Source organism: Peromyscus eremicus, chromosome 20 (assembly GCF_949786415.1).
Source record: "Peromyscus eremicus chromosome 20, PerEre_H2_v1, whole genome shotgun sequence".
Classification (NCBI taxonomy): Eukaryota; Metazoa; Chordata; class Mammalia; order Rodentia; family Cricetidae; genus Peromyscus; species Peromyscus eremicus.
The window spans coordinates 31,409,946-31,436,677 of NC_081436.1; the positions used below are offsets into that span (position 1 = coordinate 31,409,946).

The 26,732-nt window shown below is 37.6% G+C and overlaps 1 long non-coding RNA gene and 1 other non-coding gene across 2 annotated transcripts; one reads left to right on the forward strand and one right to left on the reverse strand.

Annotated features, from left to right (window-relative positions):
• Positions 1-236: 236 nt before the first annotated feature.
• On the reverse strand, positions 237-22,794 carry LOC131896293 (uncharacterized). Its single transcript, XR_009375428.1, has 3 exons — positions 22,719-22,794; positions 19,215-19,313; positions 237-520 (listed from the first exon to the last, which is right to left on the reverse strand). It is a non-coding gene; the product is annotated as an uncharacterized LOC131896293 (long non-coding RNA).
• Positions 18,026-18,133, forward strand: LOC131897275 (U6 spliceosomal RNA). Its single transcript, XR_009375629.1, has one exon. It is a non-coding gene; the product is annotated as a U6 spliceosomal RNA (small nuclear RNA).
• Positions 22,795-26,732: the final 3,938 nt, after the last annotated feature.

Below are 26,732 nucleotides of genomic sequence, written 5' to 3' on the forward strand. Positions count from 1 at the left end.
ATAGAGCTGCTCTGATAGTCAGAATTTACCTACTGGACAGTCTTCACGTTTCTCCCAATCTAGGCTTCCTGTCACAATGTGGTAGGCTGAATGACAAATTGTATAACATATATAAAATTGCTTTGTAAGTTGAGAGGAGCTACACAAGCATGTGAACTACTTTTTTTTTTTTAAAGATAGTATATTGGTTTGCCACTGATGCCTTAACAAAATATCACAAACCGAGAGGCTTAGAATAACACAAATGTATCACTTTGTTTAAGTTACTTGTCCCATCGAGGTATTACTGAAATAGAACCCAGGTTTCTGCAATGCTGTGTTCTTTCTCATGGTGCTGGGGGAGGCCATGCCTTTTGGATTTCTCTGGTTTCTTGAATCCACTTTGGCTTGGGTTTGCATTCTTCCATTTTCACAAGGAGCAGCATGTGCAAGCCGTCATATAGTGTTCTCCATTCTCTTCTTCTGTAGTTCTCCTTCTTCCTTGGGATCATGAGCTGCCAGTCTATGTAGGGGGAGGGAGCTGAAGAGGGGAACAGAATTCAGATGGCTGTGGATATGATGGAGATAGCCCTCTGTGATATGACTCCAGTGAATTACCTCATCTTTATTCTAAAGTATAGGAAATATATAGGGTTGGGGAGCCTGGAGACAAACCCTAATTTGCACTAGGTGTTATGCTCCCAACATAAGGCTGGATATGTGGTAGTAGGATCCTATAGCAAAGCTCCTGCTATAAGTCTTAGTTATCACAGGTACAGCAGGGGGAAAGCTTCTAGTAAGAACCTGCCAAGGATCATGCTAGAGATAAATCAGGCATCCTGGTCTAGAGACATCCTCCAGATAAGGTTAGGTAGAGAACAGGAAGCCTTTGCTAGGGGGTGGGGAGGGAGTCCTCCATGTTGCTGAGTTTAGAGGAAGTTGCCAAGCTATGGCTGACTGCAACATCTGACCAGCAGGGCCTCCCGAAATTCTTCCCTTTTCCACCTACAAGGGCCTTTGTGATGTCCTTGTCATGCAAAGGTAACCATAAAGACAAAGACTGGCAAATTCAATCCACCTGTACTTGTAGTGCTCCTCTGCCCTCTAAGAAAACATTCACAGGTTCCTCATAGAGCTAGGAGGCATACAGAAGGCAGGCTATAAATAAGAAGCTCTCTTCTGCATTAAATTCATAGTCAGGGGGCTAGAGAGACAGATCAGTTCCTGAAATGACACACAAACAAACCCCTAGCAACTGCATAGAAGCCAAATTGAGCAGAGCAGGATACATCTGCAACCACAGATCAGGACTGCAGAAACCAGTAGCTCTTTAGGGCTAATTGTCCAGCAAGCCTAGCTCAATCACTGAGTTCAAAGTTGAGTGAGAACCCTCATCTCAAAAAAGGAGATAGACAAGATGCTGTAGAAGGTAAGACCCTATTACTGAAGACATCACATACTTTAGTTGTATGATGTAGAGAAATAAAATTCCCTAAAAACTAGCTTTCAAAACCCCTGAAGATTCTACTCAGGATACTGGAGTAGGGTGGGGGACATCAATGTTCTTACCCCTTTATGAGCCCTATGAACGGCAATACCAAACTGCCAGACAAGGTGTGCCCCCTGGTTCAGTGGTGTGGCATGACTGTTAGTGGGTAGTCATCTGCTCTATGATTGGATTTGACACCTTCTCCACAGGAGGGAATTCATACCTGTTATTGTAAACCAGATTAAAACAAACATACAAACAAGTAAATAAAAATATGGCTTGGAAAGTCACAGGCCCCAGAGGGAACTTACTACTGTTGTACGCTAAAATGACATAACTCTAAACTGTGTTCTAAATATTTGTATTATTAGTCATAGATAAATATTCTTCTCACCCTTAATCAGACTAGCTTGCCATTGCTGTGAATGGTAGTGAAATAGAAGTCCAGGACTACTGGAGGTACTAAGGGTAAGTCTAGTGTTCATTCCTAAAAGAGATATGCATATCACCCCTTCTAAGGCTCAAGGAACATTGAAGAAAAGGGTGTAGAAGCATGGTAACAAACAGAAAATAGAGAGAAGGGCTATGAAATACTGCCTTCTGAGGACGACACAGCCATTACTGACATGATCTCACAGTAGTTGTGAAGGTCTGTACTGGCCCTGTCAGTAGCCATGGATGGAGGACAGGGTAATAATGGTTCAGGGATTCCTACCTCTTCTTGCTGAACGATTGACTACTGATGGATTCTGGGGGAGGGCTAGTCATTGTCTTCAGTCATGTACTCATTGACCAGGACTCAGTGTATAATTTCAAACCCAATGTAAACTGCAATGCTCTAGTTAAACAAATTGGGACACAAATGAAAAACAAACCCCAAAAATTAAATATGAGAGAAGGATTTATAAGGAGAATGGAAGAAGGCATGGCAGCCAGTACTAATAGGAAGATAAGAGAAGTTGTAGACTAACATCAATCGGAACACTTTATGCACACATATGCAATTGTCAAAGAATAGATTAATAAATAAAGTAAATAAATAAATTAAAATTAAAAAGATGATAAACAGTGGTTGATGAAGATGCCAAGCTTTGACCCTTGACCTCTGCATGTACATGCATAAACATGCATGGGTACCCACAGGCAAATGTAAAATGTCTCCTCTCCCAACCACCCCTCCCACACACACACCAGAAACAAACAAACAGAAAACCAAACAGTTTATTTTGTCTTGGCCAGCTACTCCTGGACATGGAGCCTATCCTGTATTATGGTTGATATACCACGTGACATTCCACTGGAGAGAATTGATTTTGATCTTGCTTGGCAGTCAACACTTGTAAATGGCTTCTTGGTTAGGGGTGAGACTTTGTACCCCCTTCCCTTTCTCAATGCTGAGATTTTTGTATGGTTTAACCTGTTCAGATTTTGTTTGTTATGATTTTCATTTGTGATGTGTGTGCGTGTGCGTGTGTGTGTGTGTGTGTGTGTGTGTGTGTGTGTGTGTGTGTGTGTAAGAGAGAGAGAAAAAAAAGAAAATATGAAGATACGAAGTTGAGTGGAGAGGGAGATGAAAATCAGAGTTGGAAAAGGGGAAAGAATATGATCAAAATAAATTTTATTAAAAACAAATAAAAATATGTTAAGTAACATTCTTGGCCCCAAGCAAATAATCACTGGTTGTAGTCAGCATTATGTACTCTGTATGCTTTCTAGATGGATGGGTAGATGGTTAGACAGACTGATGGATTGCTGAATAGGTCAATGAATGAATCAGTGAAGAGGAAACAGTAAGAATAAAGTAGGATGGATTATGAATATATATATATATGATCCAATGCCAAACCATATGCTATGGGAGAACAAGAAATCTGCTTAGAAAGGATTACAAAACACATTTCAGAGATGAAAAACAATTGCTATATTCAAACCAGGCATCCACTCTGCTAGTAAAACCATGGCCATCATCTCCTCTTAATCTTTATAACATTGCATCTAACCCATAAGAAAATTGATCCCAGAGACAGTAAGAAGTTCATCTGAATAAAAACAGCTTGCCAACAACACAGTCAAGCTTTCACTGCTCTTTGTGAGAGTCTAGTTTTCATGCTATTTATCCTCATTGAAGGATATGGTTGCAGTTGCTCATTGCAGTTGGTCATGCAGTTAGGCCATGCATCATGGCTATAGTTACATGCTGACTCATCTGAGCTGCTGTCTCCATCTTTTTTTCCTCAAACACAAATTTACATGGTGCCGCGTGTGTTGGCTTGAATGAGAAATGTCCTCACAGACTCAGGCATTTGCATATTTGGTCCCAAGTTCACAGGACTATTTGAGGGAGTTAAAGAGCTGCATCCTTGCTAGAGCAAATATGTTACTGGGAACAGGCTTGGAGAACTTAAAGCATTGCATCATTACCAGTTTGCACAAAGTTTTATACTTGTGTTTGAAGCTGTAAGTTTCAACTTCCTGCTTCTGCTGTCATGCCCCCTTTGCCATGATGGACTTTTATCTCTGGATGAGGTTTACCTCTGGAACCATTAGCCAAAATAAACTTTTTTTCTATGAATTGCTTTGACCATGGTCTTTTATGAGAGCAACATAAAAGTAAATAGCATACTGGAGATGTGTAATTTAGATGTGATTGATATTGGAACCAATGAGTAGAGAGAGAAGTTGATTGTTGTTTGTAAGGATGCATGGGCCTCAGTTGAAAATGGAAGCTCTTAAGTCAGTGGTTATCAACTTGTGGGTCTCGACCCCTTTGGGAGTTGCATATATCCTGCATAACAGATTTGATTCCATTATGGTTCCTAACAGTAGCAAAATCACAGTTATGAAGTAGCAACAAAATAATTTTATGCTTGGGGGTCACCACAACATGAGGAACTGTATTAAAGGGTCACAGCATCAGGAAGTTTGAGAACTGCTGCCTTAAGTGGATAACTGAAGAATGAATTCCAGAATTCTCTTCAAAAAAAGCAATACAAAATGATGATGATGATGATGATGATGATGATGATGATAAAGTGCAAAATAGAAATCATGCCTGTGTTGAGCCTGCTACCCTGGAGTGAACAAACTCGTAAGAGAACAGTTACTACTTGAATTTTCACCCATCCTGCCCACTTCCCCTGCAGGCTTCAGACACATCAGCCTCTATGTTGTGCAAGAAACTTCTTCAATAGTGGTTTCTTTTTCTCTTAAGTGATTTGTATCTCTAGAGGATCCTCATTTATACATTCTCTGATACTGAGTTCAAACATATCAGTGCAAATCCACATAATTTAGTTTGACTTTAACAAGCAAAAGACTTCCAGGATGTCAGTATTATTTGGTAAAAATTGCCCTTATGGTCAGAGCATTTCACACTAACAGTACCTAGCAGCTAACACCCAGGCTTGGCTCACAATGCCTTTGGGTCCCATTCCCTTGTGACCTTGATACTCCTGGTAGCATCATAATATAATTGTCTTAACTCTAGAAAGACACTGTGCTTACTCTGGCAAGAAATGCCTTATTAACTGAGGGTGTCTTTGATTACATAAATTAACTTAAATGAAAACTAGTAAAAATACCAAAAATGTGTGGAGGAATATGTTCTAGGATTCAACAGGAATCTGAACTTTGTTACTAAAAGAATATTAGTAATGATGATCATTGTCCCTGAGCTTTCGAACTTATATCTAAATAATGGTGTCCTGAGAACAAATGGCCATATCAGGGTCACTTGGGGGTTTCTAATCAGTGAGCAAAACAGGTTCCCATTCTGCCTTTCAGCACCTGAACATTAGGAATTCTGCCTTGAAAAGTGGCACCAGGCTTCTATCTGACCACAATGTGGCATTTTATGTCAGGGCTTCACCCTTCCTTATAACTGGAAGGTAGTCAGTAAGGATGAACAGGTAACAGGGCTCCAGGAAACCTTGGCTTCTGGAAGCATGACTCTAATCCTTGCTTGATTTTCATGTGACCTTCTCCCTGTCTTTATGTGTTCATTTCTTGTAAGTTTATCAGTCATAAGACCTAGGACCTATCCTATCAAGAATAATTACTTATTCAGATTATTGCCTTAATTATAGCCACATAGATCTTATTCTCAAACAGGGGAACCAAATGAGTGGCCAGGCAATTTACCATGGTGAAGTCTCAAAGGTGCATGGCTTGGTAATGAAAGCTTGGAGGCCTTGAATTCAAAGCACTAGAATTTCAGCTATACATGATTTCAGACAATTCAAATTTTCTAAATCCCCAGAAAAAGACATGGTTATTTACCTTTAACATCAGTTTTGTTTTCATTTATATAAAAGAGAATAATGAAATGTCCAAATATATGCATTCATGTATCAGCTTCAGATAAGCAAAGAGCATTGTCTAGGAACAGAAATGAATATGGAGCTAGACTACTAAAAAGACTGGTGTGGCTGGCAATGTGCTGATATTCTTTTGTATAGGCATATAAAGGTTTGTGTAATATGCATGTAGTCACTGATTGACTAATCAATGATTAAATACTACTTAATATTACATATGCGATTAATGTCTATTATGTTTCTCACTTTTTTGTTGTACTAATAGTTTTGCCCATCCTACATTGTATGGCACTCAAATCCTCAGCAATGTTCAGGCTGTTTTGCATAGGCTCCCATCAGAAGCTTTGAGCCTCTCAATGAGGTTAATGACTCCTTAACACATAAACTTCAAACTCAGCTTTATGCAATGACTAGAAATCCTTATTCCTGTTTGTGAAAAGTCTCTCTAAGGGCGTATTTTCATATGATTTTTCCTCAGTAAACTGGGTTCTGTCCTGTTGTAGTTTTTAATTATTTGACATACCATTCCATCTTGCTGCATCTACATGGTCAAGAGAATGAAAAATTGAGTGGTATAGTGAAGTACAAATATATAATCATACATACATATTTACATTTTTAAGATTTATTATTGTATGCATATGACTGTGTTGTTTGTGTGGATGTAAGTGCACCATGTGCATGAAGTGCCCACAGTTTCTAGAAGATAGTGTTGAATCTCTGGGAAAGGAGTTATAGGTGGCTGTGAGCTTCCAGGTAGGTGATGGGAACCAAACTCAGGTCCTCTGTAAGGGCAAGCAGTGCCCTTAACCACTGGCACATCTCTCTAGCCCCCATCCATACACATTTTACACTAGTTCACATACACATGCATATCAGAAATCTCATTGTCATTCACACATCTTTCCAAGCAAATGACATGCTGGAATTGGCTTTGTGGGACTAGCAGTCTTTATTCCTGTTTGTAAAAAGTCTCTTGGAAGACATATTTTTACCTTATATTTTTCATGAAAAATAATTCTTGGCTAAAATGATATGTTGAAAGCAGTATTTTTCTGTGTAAAGTGCAGCTGAATATTGTTTCTAAAATGACATTCGAAGTTAATTTTCCAAATAAAATTATTAAATAATCCAAGACATATCTCATCCATTAGTAATTAGATAACAATGTATGATACAGTTTATTAAAGTACTGGAGTTTCCTTTTATTTATTAGCTAGGTGACCCTGAAAAAGGTAATTAATTAATTTTCATAGCCTGCTCTTTAATTGACATATATGTTAAAACCTCATAGAAGACTTAATGAAATTTAAATACGATTGAGGATATGTTCAATGCTAATAATAATAATATGTCCACAAGCTAATATCCCATTCTGTCATTTGTATGTGTCAAAGTGACATTCTTCTACACATTGAAGTCTTCTTCAGCTGTGAAAGTTGGCAATTTTAAATCAGAACCGGCCTTGTCAATCACAGGACAGATCAGACTTTTGCTAAAGGCAGCCATGGCTTTACTCTACTAGAAGTAATAGTGAACTTTAAGTGGTCCCCAAGTATTCTATGTATATTTCCTCATGTAGTGCCTCCCCACAGTCCCCAAATGGAGACTCACATGTGTGTCCTGACTCACATACTTGGACTCAGAGGCAACAGAGCCAAAATATCATGGGCTAAAACCAAACAAGCCCTCTTCCCCTTCCTAACATATTTTGTCACAGCAACAAAAAAAATGAACTGAACCAGGAATGATGGCCTGTCTTCATTATCTCCTGGTAACAACGAAGCTTGCATTTGGTGGTAGCCATGGATGGGGATTAAATAGCATACTTGTAAGAGGAACTATTTGATAAAATGTGTGCTCTACTAAGGGAAAGTGACAGGAGAGTGACTGAGAGTAAGTTCCTGGAATAGGACCCTCAATGTGTTAAAGAGTTTTCAAGAGAGGATGGAGGATGTTAAAACACACAAACAAAAACATCCCGGGCCCATAAAGTCTGCCTTGATTTTGCCCATCCAGCACAAGTCACATTTACCTCTTGCATTGCTTAGCCAAGTAAGCATCCTGAAAGGTGAGGCTTTATAGAGCTAGACATTTGGATTTATGGTCCAGTGTTTAGCAGAATTGCCTGGAATGCTAAGTACACAGTTTCCCAGGATGACTTTTGCATTGTGAATTGTGTTGCCTTCCCCTCCTGTTTTGTCGATAGAGTTTCTCAAATCAACGCCCTTTTGTTTCCCCGGGTCACTATTCTACAACATTAAATGAAATCTGTGCCAGAACTAATCTTGGCATAGCTTCGTCTTAGCTGCTTGTTCTTTTAATTATTCGACTTGCCATTTCATTTTTGCTGAGCCTACATGGTCAAGAAAATGTGAAAAACTGTAACCAGCAAAATGCAGTCTCAGTACATATTCATGCATATATATTTTGCATGAGCTCACACACACATGGACATAAGAAATCACATTATGATGAACCCATATGTCTAAGTGGAGTTCAGGTGTGGGCTTTATTCCTAAATTTGGAAATTTGATGCAAATATATCAAAGTGTAATTGATAAAAATGTCTAGATATTTATTCTTTTTAGCCAGTTTTCTCTCAGAAAAAAAAAAAAACATTTATCCACTACTGCCAATTTTACTCTACCACATCCTATTTGAACACTAACTTTTGGAGTTATAATACAATTACATTGTCTTCTCCCCTTCCCTTCCCTCTTCCCAACCCCTTCCATTCATCCCCATTTACCTCTCTCTCTCTCTCTCTCTCTCTCTCTCTCTCTCTCTCTCTCTCTCTCTCTCTCTCTCTCTCTCTCACACACACACACACACACACACACACACACACACAATGATACTAGGTACATAAATACAACCTGCTCTGTCCTTATAATGTTATTCATATGTATATGATGCACATTGACCCCTTAGAATTGGATAATCAGTTGAGGGGTTCATCCCTGGGAAGAATATTTTTATCAGTCTCAACATTTCCCAGTTGTACATTGTTCTTCATCTAAGGTCGAGGCCCTGCAAGCTTGCCCCCTTCAATCTTAGAGTGTCCATTGGTGTCATCATTCTATTTTTATTTAGACATCCATATTACATTATATTAGTAACCCTTAAATACTTCTACCAGAAATGAGTTTCTCCTTCCCTCCACCCAGGCACATCATCCTTTCTGTATGTAGTCACTTTGAAGAATGGGCCATTTCAAGTCCTGGAAGGAACTGTTACCAATTTCCAAGACTATTGTCTTTTTGACAAAAAATGAATATGGGTGATCTGACAAGGGGTTCCCTTCAGTGACTGAGCTGGCAAAAAATCGAATTTTTCCCTCCTTACAAATTTTGAATTTGGAAGTGGAAACAGGCTTAATTATAAGTTTTAGACAAGATTAACAAAGCTGGTGTGTTTAAAAACTACTAACAAAATTGAGGTCTGCAGTGATGGATGAAATACATACAAAGGGATAGGAAGAAACTATATGCAGGGAAAAATAATACACAGCACACACATGGAGAAAGAAAGACAATGTAAGGAAAATATATGGGATCATTATTTTTCTCTCATTACTATAACACTTTAGTATTAAGTTGGAGATTTAAAATGAGATAAAGGTGCTGGAGAAGTGGCTCTACAGTTCAAAACACTTACATTCTTGTAGAGGATCCAACGTCCCTCCAAGGACCTATATCAGGCAACTCAAAACTGTTAACTCTAGCTGTAGGCAACCCAGCACCCTCTTCTGGTCTCCAGAAATGGGATTATACCACTAGCAATCCACGGAGTCTGCTAAATGTGCAAAGGAATTTATTTTGGAAAGAAAACTCACAGGACAAAAGAGGAATTGGTCACAGGATCCTGGAAGAGTGAGGCACGGTCCAACGCTGTTCTCTGGTGAGATCTGCTCTGCTCCATCCCTGCATCCAAAACCATGAGGTAGTGAAAAGACAACCACATACTTGCATCCTAGGTCTGAAGAGTCCTGAGAGGCCATACGTCCCAGGGACATGTGCTTCAAGGTCATGGGCAGGTATAACAGTTACCTGCTACCTCACTTGGGGCAATGCTTCAGGACATGGCAAGAACAGCTACACTCCAGGGCCAACCGAACTCATTTGCCCACACATCTACACACATGACCACTACTTCCACACGTACACACAATTAAAAATAAAGATAAATTTTAAAAATTGTATACAGACTGAGCAGGTTGTATTTATGTATTTACAAATATTAATGTATGTACATATGTAGATATGCACATAACAACAAGTGACAAAAGAATTTGAAGGAGAGCAACAAGGGTATATGGGAACATTAAGAATGAGGAAAAGAAAAGGGAGAGGGATGTAATTATATTATGATCTAAAAAGCAAAAGAAATAATTATTTAAAAGTTACATTCATATCTTATGAAGTTGGAAAGAAAAGTGAAAGCCTGTTGGGGCATATCAAACCCAATGATTAATAATAATAATAATAATAATAATAATAATAATAATAAATAATATAACTATAAAATTATGATTTCACAGCTCTGTAGGCTGGAAGTCAGACAATGTGCATGGGCTAAAATTAAGGTTTTGTGGGGCTTTGCTTCTTTCAAGAGGCCCAGGAAAGCATGTGCATCCAAGTTTAGAGACTGAAAGAATGCAATCCACTGTGATGTTAGGGCTGAAGTCTGTATTAATTTTACAGGCTATCTGCCAGGATCCACATTCATCACTTCTAAAGTCTACATTCAATTTTTGTAAACATCTTCAAATCCAACAGAGGTTGATCAAGTCCTTACCATACTTCAGATCTCTATTCTTCCACATCTGCCTCTTTCATTTTATTTTTACTAGTTTTTATTTTTGAAAATAAAATGTAAGTACATTGTTTAGTTCTTTCCTCCCTCCAACTCCCCCTATGACTGTGCCCCCAACTTGCTCTCTCTCAATCAAACTCATAGTCTCTTTTTCTTTAATTGATGTATATGTGTGCATATAGTAATATATATTTATGTATTTTATTATATATATTTAGAAATATATTTCTAAATATGGATATATTATTGGTATACAATATTCCTAAATATATAAACACAACATTCTCAATCTATATAACATTTCCTTGTTATGTGTATGGGTTCAAGACTGACCACTTGGTATTGGACAACCAATTCTTTCCTGCTGTCTCATATTGCTATGTTTCCTTATGGTTGGCCAAAACAAAAAAGACTACTAATATAAAGACTCATTTGATTCAATGAAAGCAGGTAATAATTCAGATCAAATAAATTACTTCCTTGTCCCTGGCCTTTATAAATCTTGAAGTTCTCCTCCTAGCAACTTAGGCTAATGTCTGGTTGACTAATCAGAGCTTCTTGTGGACATCTTTACAACATTCTCTATAGTTAGAAGACAAGACATGAAATACATTCCCTGGGTCACAATAGTGAAAAAGATGCTAAGAGGACCTTGCTAATTCTTGATGACATTCAATCCTTGGTTCAAATCTTTATTTATGCTTTGAAGCATCCTTGCTTTAGATTTTCAGCAAAGTATCAAAACATTCTTGCAATAACCTTCTTACTTGCTTAAATTAAAATTACTAAATGATCCACTTAGCAAAAGTAAAATATTTTAGAATATTTTTCATTTGTGAGGCTGCAGAGAGATTTCAGTGTTTAAGAGCCCTAACCATTCTTGCAGAGGACCCAAGCTGCATTGCCAGTATCTATATGGTGGGTCATAATCATTTGTAGCCCACGTTAAATAAAATCAATTCCATTGACCCTTATAAGTCTTGAGGAACTCTTCATAGCAACTCCAGGGCATCTGATTCCCCTTTCTAGCCTCTCTGACAACTAGGCATACACACAGAGCATAGAAATAAATGCAGCAAAACACCAATACACATGAAATAAAAATAAATATTTTATTAAAAGATTTAAAAATTTTAATTACGTGTATGAGTGTGTCTGAACGAGGGTATGTGCACACAAGTGCAATTGCCCATTTAGGCCTAAAGAGAGTATCAGCTCCCCTAGAATAGGGCTTACAGGAAGTTATGAGTCATTTGACATGGGGACCCAAATTAGGTCCTCTGGAAGAGCACTACATAAGCACACTTAAGCAATAATCTAATCTCTTTAGGCCCAAAATAAAACATTTTAACACACCTTTTGTATAAGACTCCATGTAACGAGCAACATTTCTCAGCATGAAATACTAATAAGAGCAAATAACCTAGTTGTCTGCATGGATTCAAGGTAACTCCCAACCCCAGTGTTCTTATTTGTGAAAGCATCCATGACAGTTAGGGTTTTAGTCAATATCAGTGGGTACTATGTAGAAAAATATGATTGCTGACATGTGATAAAGGCAGACCTAACGTGGTGAGTCAATCAAACTTCCAAGTTTCTTTTCAAAAGTTATTTGGTCATCAAGAATTCCATAAACTAAGCTTAGCTCTCTAGGTACTCCAAGACAGTAGAAGCCAATTCATGTGCTCTATGGTTTTACAATATTTCTCTTTAGTATTCTTTCAAACTTATTTCAACTGCAGGCAGATTCCGTCTTTCTACATGTGGTCATGACCTGACCAGAGCCTATTAAGGAAAAATACAGCTTCTCTGAGTGTAGTATTATTGGAAATGATGATCATTTCATCATTTTGTGGAGCTAAAGATTATAAAGCATAGATTTGTCACACATTGTAGAAACTGTCTTCAGGAATTAATAATCACTGCAAGCTGAAAGTGTAGACATATGGGTAGAAGGAATAGAGAAAATGGTTATAGCTATACAGGTTTGGTGGGTAAATGGCCAGAAGTTCCTTGTTGATAGATGTTGTTTTCCCCACAGAAAAAGCAGAAAAGCTATCTGATGAAAAAAACAAAGCAAGTGTGGAGTTCTAGTCATCAGAGTGTGTAGTGACATGGAGAGTTTGAAATAGGCATTTCCAGGAGAAGTTGGGTTGACTGAGGAATCAGCATTTGCTCCCATGGAATGTTGAAGAACACACACTACAGCCTATGCTGTGGGGAAAACTTAGGTATCTTCACTTGGGGAACAAGTAGGAAATAACTCCTAGCAGCAGTAGGACCGTGATTAAGGTAGAGAAGCTTGTGTAGTCAAGGGGGTGAGAATGCTTCAGAAAGGTGAGGTGTATTGGGATAGCAATAGAGATCTCTAGGCTCAGCTTAAAGTTCAGGATACAGAAGCAGGGGAATATGTACATGTGAGGCCCATCCCAGAATGACCTCTGCCTTTTCAATATATAGACATCACCTAGTAGACAACAGAGAGCACAGAGCGATATAGGCAAAAGTGATGTGTCTGTTCCCTGCCATTTCATTCATTTGTCCATAGAGTACCAATTAAATTTCTATTACAAGTGCTATCTTCAGGAAATTTATCCCATTTTTAAAGATGCATGAAATGATTCTAAAATTGCTTATTATGGACTACTTTGAGTGAGGGACTCATAAGTGCCAGGTATTGGACACATTCTCTTTTCCATGATATTAGCAAGTCATATGCAATGTTAGAAGCCTCCCATGCAGCACTGTAAAGGGAGAGTTTGAAGGGCTTGGAGATAGTCACCCTGAAGTCAGAATATGAAGCTTTAGTGTGTATCTGGAAGCGAACCTGGAAAAGAAGTGACAGGCAGGGCAGAGCCACTGGGTAGAGTTATTGCTGTATATGTTGGCTTGTTTCTGTTTGCTGGGAAGAGAGAAGCAGAATGAACTACAGGGCAAGACAGGAAAGATCTTACAGATGACTACATGTGATGTATGACTATTTCTTCTTGACTCGTGCACAATTCCTATATGAAAACAGTCCAGCCCCCTTAATGACAACAACCCATAGTTTGAATAGGCATGGAGCTCTCAGAGAGGCCTGAGATCTGATGGGCTGATGTCTATGAACCACTTTCTTTTTGCCTTAGATACTGTGGATCATTAAATTAAGACTTCCCAAGGAGAGCGGACACCAAGTTTATGCCAACAGATAAATTGAGTTTATACTAACAGTTTACAAGGCTTGGGAAGGCTGGTTTCAAAGCTTGCTGTGTCTGCTCGAGTAACTGGAGCTAATAAAATAGACATAAATCAGGAGTAATGGCTGTTCTCCAGTGGGTGCTTCTGCAGATTAAATTAATGCTAAGGCAATATTCGCAGTCATTTGTAAAAGGCTTTGAAGATGAAACTGTCGTAAGTTGTAACCTTTATTATTATACGAAATAGAAAGACCCATTTCACATAACGTCTTTAAGACAAGATAAAATGATAGAGGTGGCAAAATTATTATCTTTAAATTATTTATATTGGATTGATAATATAACTTCTCTTATTGTTCTATTCAAGATTTATGACATACAAACATTTAAACACCATGAAATGCAATTTTATTATTTCTCTCTTCTTATTCTTTATATGTATAGGTAGAAAGATATACATTATATATGGATATAGATAAATCAAGGGAGTTTTAATTTATATAATTATTTTCTTAGAGATTCAATTTGTGTAAATATCAATATCTATGGATGTATACTTCTCAGGGGCACAATTTAAACTTCCTCTTACTGCCTAAAAAACATGGCCATACTATTAAAACTGAGAGACTCAATAGCATGGAGATATTTTTGTCTACTTCATGGCAGAGGAATTACAAAACACTGTATACTTTTTCCAAATCAACTATATTTTTCAATTTATAATTATTATCACTATAATTTAATTTCACATAAATGTGCCAAAACCTAGCAGATCTGTGAAATGGCTTAGCAGGAAAAGACACCTGCTGCTGAAGCTAAAGACCTGGGTTTGATCCCTGGGACCCATTTGGTGGAAAAAGAAAGCTGATTTTCAAAAGTTGGCATCTGAACTCCACAGGTAAACTGTGGCACATGCACACATACTAGTCTACTGAGCGCGCGCGCACGCACACACACACACACACAAATACACACACACACAGACTAAGTAGACATCATTTTAAAAATTACTAAGTACCATCGCATATATTATGCTTTTTCTTTCAAGCCCTACTGCTGTCTTCCATGAAGATGTCATCTTGGGGTTTATTATTTCAAGTTGTCATTCTAACTGAGTTGATCACATTTGATGATCAAATGGTGACTTTGTTATGAAATATGTTACAGACTTTTCATGTAGACAAAGACAAGAGTCATATGGCAAAGATATCTTCTAGTTAGTTTATTTACCACTTTCTAATCAAATATTTGTTTCCTGACCATCAAAGGGGTTATCAGTTTAGAGAAAAATATTAAAGAATGTAAATGGTCCATCTCCTTCCACAGTTTTCCCAGCCTGGGAACCCAGCTTCTTTCTTTAGCATGCTTCTGGAACTTAGTGTTCTTTGGACTTTTAGCCAGGATAACAGATCCCTGGTCTTGCTCTTCCACAGATATTGCAATTTGGCCTGCTGGCTCCTTTAACCCTGACTATATCTTTTCAAATCATTTTTGATGAACTGTCTTCTTAAATGGGCCACTTATTTTCTGCAGATATGTTAAGTAATATAACAATTATAGGTTCTATTTTTTCTTTTATTGAAAATAGATTTTTTTTCATACAGTGTATTCTGATTATGGCTTCCCCTCCCCCGACTCTTCCGCGTTCCTCCCTATCTCATCCTCACCTTCTATTCAGATTCACACTCTTTCTGTTTCATTAGAAAAAGTTTTTCACACTGTTCAGCAATATATCTTTGGGCGTTGTAGAACCACATCAATTTACCACCCTTCTTTTGTGTCTAAAAAAAACATTAGAAGGCAAATAAATGACTAGGCTATGCTGTTGTGATTAGGCAAACATCCTTAAAAACTCAGCAACATAAATAAGCGACTATTTCTGTAAGTTTAGGCACTAGCTACAAACTCTGCTGGTCTTGGTTGGATTTATCCACATGTCTTAGCGTCAGGATTTTTTCTCTTGACCTGAGATGATACAGGCTGAGACACTCGGATGGTTCAGACATGCCATGGAAATCATATCTTCTTTCTGGTAGCATCTTACCGACACAGTTATGTCCTGCTCTTGTGATAGAAGAGGACTAGGGCACCAAAGGAAACATGTGTATGAGCTTTCCAGGTCTGCTTGTGTTATTGTGCTCACACCACTAAGGCCAAGTTGAATCAGAGTTCAGGAAGCCATCATTATAGAGCAACAAAGCCCATAGTGTAGAAGGGAAGAGGGTGTGGATAAAATGATAGAAAAGTCATTCCATTTTACTATTCAGGAAAATAACTGTAACAATTGTCACATTTGTCTCAATAGAGATCAGTATACTTGACAATGCTTTAGAATCTTTAAACCTAGCATTAATTTTTATGTTGGTTTAATAAAATCATTTTCATGCAGCTCTACATTGTACTTTGATCACATGTCACCCCCATATTCTGTTCCTATCCAGTTCTCCCATATTTCCATTCCTATCAGTCCTCATTTCCTAGAAAGTTTCATTTCTATTTTCATGTCATCTATATATAGAAGTTTTAAGTATCTATAGAAATGTAGGACTTGCAAATTATGGGCAATATCTGCATTACTGCATTAATATAACTATCTGCAATTGCATCCATTTTCCTGCTAAATACATGACTTCATTATTAAATTCTTCTTTATGGCTGAAAACATTCTATTGCATATACACATACCTCATTTTCTTAACCATTCTTCTGTTGACTGGTTGATTCCATAACTAGTGTGTATAGTAATATGATAAACAATAGGAAATACTTATGCATTCCCATTGAGAATGTAAACTTGGGAATCTACTATGAAAGTGAATATGGAAGTTTGTCAAAAAAAAATTAAAACTAGATCTACATATGACCTAGCTCTACAACTCCTGAATTTATCTAAACCCAACAGTTCTGAATCAAAATGCATACACGTAAAAGGTACTCCTTCTATATCTCTGTCTGGGGTTGAAATCCCTTTAAGTCCACCTCTGAAGCTGGAACTCCGTAAATTCTTTCCATCCTTCCTCCTGCCTTAAGCACCAGACTTCTGATTTTGTATTGCAAGCATGGATCGATCACATTTTTCGTTTGTACCTTTATAAATAGGCAGCCAGATTCCATAAAAATGCACCTAAAAATTACAGTTTCTCAAAGCTTCCCAAAAACATGTTGTAAAGGTAAATAAACTAAAAGCCAAATAAAAAGAGAGAAAGAAGCAAACCAAGACAATAAAAAAAAAAGCTAGACACATCTTGACTTTTACTCCTAAATTCCTCTCTTGTCTTCACACTTCCTGTCTCTTCTGTGCTCCACCTGACTTGCATTGTCTGTTTCACATCTGTGTGGGTTTTAGCTTTCTCTTTTTAGACCTGATACTTTCTGGCCATGGAAGACTACCCCTTCTTGATCTTGCTTCACTCTCCACAAGGGTATTTTTACTTCCATGTTGGGAATCATCTTTCCATGGACCTTTTGTTTTGTTTTGTTTTGTTTTCTTGTTGGACTTAGACATTATGTGTTTTTATTCTAATAGTTCCCATTTTTCACTCAAAATGCTACTCTGTATGATGTTAACATTAGTTTTCTCTCTCTCTCTCAAATAAAACACCCAGGATGTTCCAAGCACAGCCGAATCATCAGGTCCTCAGTGAAATTTCCAAAGAGGTGATGCAGAAGAAATCTCTCAAGGTTGAAGGCATGGTTGCAATCACACTCTGATTGGTGTTCTCTTTGTTGGAAAATATTCCTTCTTCCACTCCCGGCATTCCTTAGTTGCATGTGGCTCTTCGGTCTTTTCCTCTGCTCACATTAGCATATCTGTTATTTTCTTTTTTCAGATCAAGTTTAGGCAGCCACTTTAGTGAAACTTGATGGTGTGTAGCTTCCGACATTATGAGACGACACAATTTCACAGCAAACTCTCTTTTCCTCCCCTTTTTTTTATAATTTAATTTAATTTTACATATCAGCCACGGATTCCCTTGTTCTCCCCCCCCCCCCCCCCCGTGCCGCCTTCCCTCCAGCCCACCCCCCATTCCCATCTTCTCCAGGGCAAAGACTCCCCTGGGGATTGAGTTCAACCTGGTAGATTCAGTCTAAGCAGGTCTAGTCCTCTCCTCCCAGGCTGAGCCAAGTGTCCCTGTATAAGCCCCAGGATCGAAACAGCCAGCTCATGCACTGAGGACAGGTCCCGGTCCCACTGCCTGGATGCCTCCCAGACAGATCAAGCTAGTCAACTGTCTCACTTATCCTCGCTTCGGCAGCACATATACTAAAATTGGAACGTTACAGAGAAGATTAGCATGGCCCCTGCGCAAGGATGACACGCAAATTCGTGAAGCGTGGATATTACCATCTTTCCAAACCCTCCTCCCAAATGATCTCTGAGCCTCAGGGGCAAGAGTGGTTTTGTGGATGTATCAGTTGTGATTGGGCTCTAGGAGTCTGCATTTCACTAGGCTGTGGTTCTTTGTAATGGTCTTCATCTGTACAAAAGAGATGAAGGGCAAGGACTACACTTGTCTTTGTGTATAAGGAAAAATATTTAATGTCATTAGGAATTATGCTGCTTTAGTAAAGTGGCTATTGCAGGCTCTCCTCCAAGATCCATGATTTCACTAACCGTGGGTAATTGGTTAGGTTTCACTACCAGGTATGGTTTCCTTCTTGTTGATTATCACAAAGGTTTCATGCCACTATTGTATCTTTAGAATTATTGTGCCATGCTAGACATTGTTGTTGTTCATAGATGCTACAGCTGGATAGGACGACCAGGTACTTCTCTTCTTTAGGAGCTTACATGGAGAGTGGGAGAAATAGTCTTCTCCAGGGAAGAGCACACCAATTGATCATTCAAAACCAAATGGTCAGCCCTGAAAACATTCATACAAGTAACACTATGCAGACTGATCAGATTTTATTATGTGTTTAGGGATACACACAACACACACACACACACACACACACATGCACACACACATTAGCACTGCCACCACCACTAACAACAACAATTAATGAAAAAGAGGCCGCCGGGCGGTGGTAGCGCACGCCTTTAATCCCAGCACTCGGGAGACAGAGCCAGGCGGATCTCTGTGAGTTCGAGGCCAGCCTGGACTACCAAGTGAGTTCCAGGAAAGGCGCAAAGCTACACAGAGAAACCCTGTCTTGAAAAACCAAAAAAAAAAAAAAAAAAAAAAAAGAAAAAGAGGCCATTAATTTGAAAGATAGCTGAGAGTATGTGAGAGGGTTGTGAGAAAGGAAAGAGAAAGGGGGAATTATGTAAATATATTAATCTAAAAGAATGATAAACAGATGAAATTTAAAACTAAAATCTCATTCCAGGTTCTACATTCTTCAAAACAAGGCAATGTGAAGTGTCTTGCTCAATAAAGGCATTAACAAATATCCTCAATTAAGTGGCAAGTATTTATGGAGACCTACTGTGAATCTGGTTACCATTCTTTGTTGGGAGAGGACTAATGTACAGTCAGAGAGTTCTTCAGGAAACTCATCTAGGTCCTTTATTGCAGCTTCATTGTGCTGGAGAAAATACAATGTTTGAGAATGATTTTTATGAACTGAGAAATAATACTTAAATATCTGCTCACAACTTCAGCTCAGTGAACTTAAGCACAGCCCATGTTATTCAACTTTATAAGAAGGCTGTTCTTAAAGCCCCAAGCTTTTTGTCCTTTTGGTAATTAGGAAGCCATGAATATTAAATATGAATTCATTTTGCCTTTCAGGGCTTACCTTTATATTGCACTGAAAATGGTTTTTCTTCCCATATTAGTTAATGAATATTCTTTAGGGATTAATTTCATTAATTTAATGATTATTCTCCACAGATCTTGGATTCATAACTTAATCACTATAAGCTATAGGCTTCTGTTTTTATTATAAAATAATACTAGTAAATTCCTTAAACTCACATTAATTTTACAAGGATTATCAGAAAATAAATATTAATAATAATACATTCAATTATATATTCTAGATACTAACCTTTGTCAGGTATATAGGCATTAAAGATATTTTCCTTACTCTTTTGACTGCCTCTTACTTGAATGGTAGTATTCTTGGCTATAAGGAAAATTTTTAGTTTCCTGACTTCTCATTGGTGGTCTTAATGACTGAGCTAGTATAGTCCTTTTCAGAAAGTCCTTTACCATGCCAATGAGTTCAATCATATTCCTTTCTTTCTCCTCTAAATACTTTTTCTTGATTGATGACTTATGAGTGAGATCAACGTGGGTTGTGTCATCCCTGGGCTGGTAGTCGTGGGTTCTGTAAGAAAGTAGGCTTAGCAAGCCATGGGAGCATGCCAGTAAGCAGCCGTCTACTATGGACTCTGCATCAGCTCCTGCCTCCAGGATTCCTCTCTGCCTGGGGCCCTGCCTTCATTGCATTTGATGATAAACTGTTTTATATGGAATCATAGGTGAAATCAACCCTTTCCTCCCCATGTTGCTTTAGATCATGGTGTTTTGTCACAGCAATAGTAGCCCTAACTAACATTCTGCTAAATGGACAGTAGTTTAAAATGAGTACTAATAGCTTATTGTTATACCTATAGATCAGTGCATCAGTCAACTCTTATTAGGTAAATGTCTTTTTGCAGTAGCTGGTGATTAACATCGAGACCTACAACTGCTCAAGGTGTAGATAATAAGAGCCTGTAGAATTTACAATCTTAAAGAAGTCAACATCTATATCATATCCACTCCATCCAAGGCTTAGAGTTCATGATGAGAGAGGAGGCAGAACAGTTGTAAGAGTCATAGGTGTATGGCTATAAGAAAACTATGTTTTCTTGGTACAGCAAGGCAGCTGCATATATAAATTCAAAGTTATTATGGCAATATTAGTAAAACGTGTGCAGGCTCAAACCTGATAAAATCCCAACCCCTATCTAATGAGCTACTGTACTTGATAACTGCTGAGAGAAGAATACAGTGTTTGTCCTTTGTTCTTGTCTGTTTTTGTTTTTGAGGGTGCAGGCTCTGGTTGATACACTCTCCAGTTAAGACCTCAACATCCAAGACTGTATTGGCAGCATAACTTGTACTATGAATGTACAAAAAAGGGGGAACAGCAAGTTGGGTGGGTAGAAAAGAGGGGATGAATATGGGAGGAATTGGGGAGGATGTGAATATGATCAAATGCATTTTCAAAATTCTCAAAGAATTAATAAAATGAAGTAAAATGATGCATTTATTTATCTTTATATTTAGCAAAGCACTTTTAGTTCCTTATCTTATTTCCTAGCACTTTTTGTAACATACTTTTTCTTGAGTTTTAATTTTGGAATTCATGAAAGTATAATTAAAGTAATTTTCTACCAGTATATTCAAGAGATTGAGGGAGGTTAAAGAAGGTCCAATGTAGATAAATGGAAACTAAACCAGGGGAGGAAAACATGAAATTATGGCTAACAAAATTATAGGTATATAGTGAACTCATCATTTAGATTTTTACCCACTGGAAATTACATTTGGGAAAAAATAACTTTAAAAAAATCAAAGAAAAGTGAAACAATAGTAATGAATAGTTCACAATTTTAAAGTAATTACATTTAACAACATGTTGGTATCATTAATGAATGTAACGAAATGTCAAAATTATCACTGAATACAAGTTATATAGATGGCCACATGACTGCAGGTAGTGCTTGCTACAGAGCATTTAGTAGGTCTTGTTTTGAAGGGAGTATGGGAAAAATAACTAATAGGACAGCCTTGGAGAAAGTCATGCAGAAACCAACTACTGTAGGAACTTCCTAATATGTATGCTGTGGGATGTCATTCTGCATGCTGTGAATATGTGTTGCTCTGATTGGTTGATAAATAAAACACTGATTGGCCAGTAGCCAGGCAGGAAGCATAATCAGGGCAAACAGAGAGGATAATTCTGGGAAGAGGAAGGCTGAGTCAGGAGTTATCAGTCAGACACAGAGGAAGCAAGATAACAAGGCACAACTGAGGTACCAAGCCAAGTGGCTAAATATGGATAAGAACTATGGGTTAATTTAAGTGTAAGAGCTAGTCAGTAATAAGCATGAGCTAATGGCTGAGCAGTTATAAATAATATCAAGCCGCTGAATGATTATTTTATAAGCAGCTGAGGGACCACCATGTGGCTGGGTGGGACACAGGAAAACTTCCAGCTACAATCATTGTAGAGGAATTTCTAAATGGTCTTAATAAACAAAAAACACAGAGCCAGAAATAGAAGTGAAAGCCTTAGAGAGATCAGAGAAATAGGGAAAGCCATCAGCCACCCTTACCTCACCAACTCTGCAGCTTCCAAAGAGAGCTTCTTCTGTATACTCATGTTTATATACCTTTTCTGTTGTGTTCTCTCATTGGCTTTCTTAGCCCAGCTATATTACTTCCTCTTCCTACATAGCTCTGTCACTATCTGTCTGTCTGTACAGACCTCCAGAAGTCTATGGTTGGTACTGGGTTAAAGACATATGTCACTATGCTTGGTTCTGTTCCCTAGTGTGGCCTTGAACACACAGAGATCCTGTCTGCTAAATGACAGGACTAAGGGCGTGTAATACTGCTGCCTGACTTCTTAGTTTACTTATAATGGCTGGCCTTTTTCCTCTGATCTCCAGGCACACTTTATTTATTAAAGTACAAATAAAATATCACCACATTTCAGCACAAATAAAATATTACCACATTTCCCCTTTTTTGTCTAATAAAAATAAAAAAAACTGAAGTTATAACTAATATAAGAAAAACTACAATAAGTACGATAACTATATACAATATATACAAGCAATAAATACAGCAACAATGTCTAGTCCATCTTCAGATGTATACATACACTTACATAAAAAGAGTTCAATTGGAGGTACCCTACAATAAGGGAACAATATCACTCCTAGACACCATAGGCTACCAAACAAAAACCTCAATACCAGGAACAGGTTACCTGATTTTGATGTATTATTTTTCATGAGGGTCACAGACTATTACCATTCATCTTGATCATCCTCTGGAACTTGAAGGTTAGATCATAATACTAAAGAAATCACACACCTTAGTCATGGAATGTGGAGAAATAAAACTATATTTATCTGGAAGCTTTGTCCCTACTGGCTTTCATAGTGTTGAGTGGTGTTATGTATGCAACAAGAGGATAAATATAATCGTTTGTTACTTTTCTTCCAGTTTAATCTAAAAAAAAAAAAAAAAAAAAAAACAACAGGGAGGACACATGAAACACAGGACATAGTTAATTTAGACAGTGCTCTCGATAAATGACAACTCATCAGTGATACAAAATTTCAACATGAGAATCACTGTGTTACCTCATTGTGGGAAAATAGTTTAAGAACAAGAAATATATGACATAGAAGTTGCGGGCATAGAGAAAATCACTGGCATACAGCAAGGAATGAAAAGAGCAAGGTACAATATGCTACCATGAAAAATTCAAGTCTTGAGGAGCTATGGACAAAAAAAACTGTAACTCATATACAATGATATTTAACTCGATTAGTTGATATGTAACACAAATAACACAAGTTTGTGTGACAAATTACCTATAATAAAGTTTTTTTCTTAACTAGTGATGAGGTTATATCTCCATTAACCCACTGGAAGCTAAACATAATTTAAAGTATCCATTGGATACCTGTAAACTTCCATGTATCTCTGCCCACCCCCCAGCTCAGTACACTATGAAGTCTTAGTTGCTTATCCTGCGACCGTATAGCTGGTTGAAAGCTGCAGACAACACATTTGTAGAATAATTGGTGAATATCACAGGCCAGGAAAAGATACAAATGCAGAGTTTGGGGAGATAACTTGGTCGGTGAAGCACTTCCTGTGTATTTATGAGGAGTTGAGTTCATACCATAGAACCTATATAAAAAAAAATTATGCTAGTATGGTGATGTGAGTTTATAATCCCAACATTGGGGAGGCCACGACAGGCAGACAGACAGGATTTGCTGGCTAGGCAGCCTAGAACACTTGACAGTCTCCAGGCCAATGAGAGAAATTGTCTCAATAAGCAAGGTGCACAGAGCCTGATGAACAACAACAGAGAATCCACACATGCACTTACACATAAACACACACTTGTATACAATTGAACACACACATACATGACAAAAATGTAAAATTCAATGGTGATTTCCATTTAACACACATGTCTTTCATGAAATCATATTGTCCAGATTTGCAGCTAACCACCACAGGGACGGGGTGCGGGGGCATACGTGTGTGTGTGTGTGTGTGTGTGTGTGTGTGTGTGTGTGTGTGTGCACACGTACCTATGCAAAAATTAAAATTTAAATAAAGATCAAGAATGAAGGTGGTTGAAACATTGCTCTGAAAGTGTGCCTACTTTTGAAATTATGACTTTAGGATATTGCCACATATTGAGAAAAGAATAACGCAACATGTTTTCTGTTTTAAGTTATTGTGAGCAATGTTTAGAAGTAAATGTAAATAGGGAGGTTGACAGGTATTTATTTATTTATTTATTTATTTATTTATTTATTTATTTATTTATTTATTTATTCTTTTGTAGTAGGGTTTTTCTGTGTAGCCCTAGCTGTTCTTAAACTTACTCTGTAGACCACGCTGGCCTCAAACTCACAGAGATCTGACTATCTCTGACTCCAAATCACTAGGATTAAAGTTGAATGCCTCTATACAACTGGAAACAGGTTTTTAGTAGTTGTAAAGTTTGGTTTTTCACATGTGTACATTATGTATTTGGATTCTTTTGCCCTTCTCCCATTTTCCTCCCAATCCATCAGCTCCTTCCTCCTGTAAAGATCTTTCCTCTATTTACTTGTTATTATTTTTCTTAGTGTACCACCATGTCTAGTCAGGGCCGTCTATGTGATCCTGAATTTAGAAATACCCATGTGAGTACAGAATGGAAGGCTATGGCTCCCCTTCTCCCAGAAGCTGTCCATGGCCAACATATCAGCATAATATGGTGGGGCCAAATGAGTTACTCTCCTCCATAGCTGACTGCCAGGAAAGACAGGCTTCTGTGGACCTAGAACCAATTTGCTTAGCTATTGTGAGCTTGTGCTTGCCATAGTCATATCCTGCCTACAAGACGGTGACAATGAGTCCTTTTAAAAATTATATTAACATCTTATTGGAAAGTATTTTAAAATGCAGCAATATTTATTTCTATCTTAATAATACATAACATTCTAATTATAATTAGCAATATATTGTTTATATCAGAAATTAATTTATTTCAGCATTTAGTATTTTATGGATGACTCACCATGGAGTCAATGAATCAAACTTTTCTCAGTTCTGTGCACTGGATAACCTTGGTCCAAATGGCTTTCAATCTTATTTCCATAACTCTTTATTTTATCAATGTTTTTCTACAGTACATTTTTAATGTATTATTTCCCTTTTCCCATCTCCTCCTAGATCTTTCCCACACCTCTTTCCACTCAATTTCATGTGGTCTCTATTTCAAACAAATAAAAAATAAATAAATAAACATATCGTTAATTCATTCAATCTCCCTTTATTAATGGGCGTGCACACTTCTCAATTTTATTCTCATACCATACGTATCTAGTGTGCCTTTAATTTTTGAAATGGTTACTTGTATAGGGTTTACATCCTTTCAGCCTAGTGTACAGTTATGTAGGATGCAGCACTAAAAGAACATTAGGTAAGTAGTAAATATTATAAAAATATCATTTAAAATAATTTTATGGTATGAAAATGGTGTTTCTTTTGGAAGCTTTAATATTTATTAAGACATATATTTCATGTGACTTTATTTCACACTGGATATTTTCCATAAGAAATTTCCAGACACAAGATGATGAGTAAATAGTACCATAATCACTTCAGAAATTTAAATGTCTATTTTTATTTAGTTACATTTGAAAAGCAAGATGACTATACACAGGATACATAAATTGTTTTTATTGTTTCAGAGCTGGCTTTTCTCATAGTTTATCTTTACAGTATATGTCTAACACTAACCTCTGCAGCCACATTCATTTTTTCCCATAGCTCTGCAGTATATCATTCACACCAGCCCTTCCTGTAAGGGTACCAGCTTGCTTCTCTACATTCATAGCTTCAGATAGTAGACAGAAAATGTGATTGAACTAGTAAGGAGAGATGGAGCTCTTCACGGACTTTGATGTGATCAGGATTGAATATACATTCTGCCATTTTAACTTAAAGAGAGAAAGGACGGGGGAAGGAACAGGAAGGAAGGAAGTTAGGAAGGACAAGGGGAAAGGGAGGGAGAGAGAGAGGGAGGGAAGAATATTCATATGTTGCAGTGGGCCCTTGTGTTGATTGGTTGGCATCGTTGAGGCTCAATTGTTTCACTTCCTGTTCAGCTTTGAGCACTGTTTCAGAAGGCAATGTGCTTGATCCAGATGTAATGGAAGAGGTGAAGCAAGTCAGAGAATTTGAATTAAAATGGTTAGTACACAAAGAGAAAGAGGACTCATTCATGTGCTGTCCAGTAGTTCCTTCTTCTGGGGTTATTGACGGCATGAGTGCAAATAGTTTTAATTTTTTTCCATTTTCATCTCAGCTCATGTTTGACTCCAGTGCTCGTGCCTTCTTGTGACTCAGAGAAACGTGTTTATTCCTCAACCCCAAGCAGCACAGTAAGAGTGAGCCTTGATCTCCCATGATGGCTTTTAAAAATTATATTTTCATTGAATATAATTACATCACATCTCTCCTTTCCTCCCTCTGAATTCTCCCATATTCCCCATTCATACTTTCTCAAGTTTAAGGTGTCTTTTTCTCTATTATTTTATAGTTCTAGATGTGTATACATGTGTGTGTTCAAATATCAGAAGGGAAAAAAAATGACTGAGAAAATATTTGAAAAACACAGAGGACAGGCAATAAAAAAAAAATGAACGAAAGGTATAACCATCAAATCTACGAAGAGAAGAGGCCACTATGAATATAAACA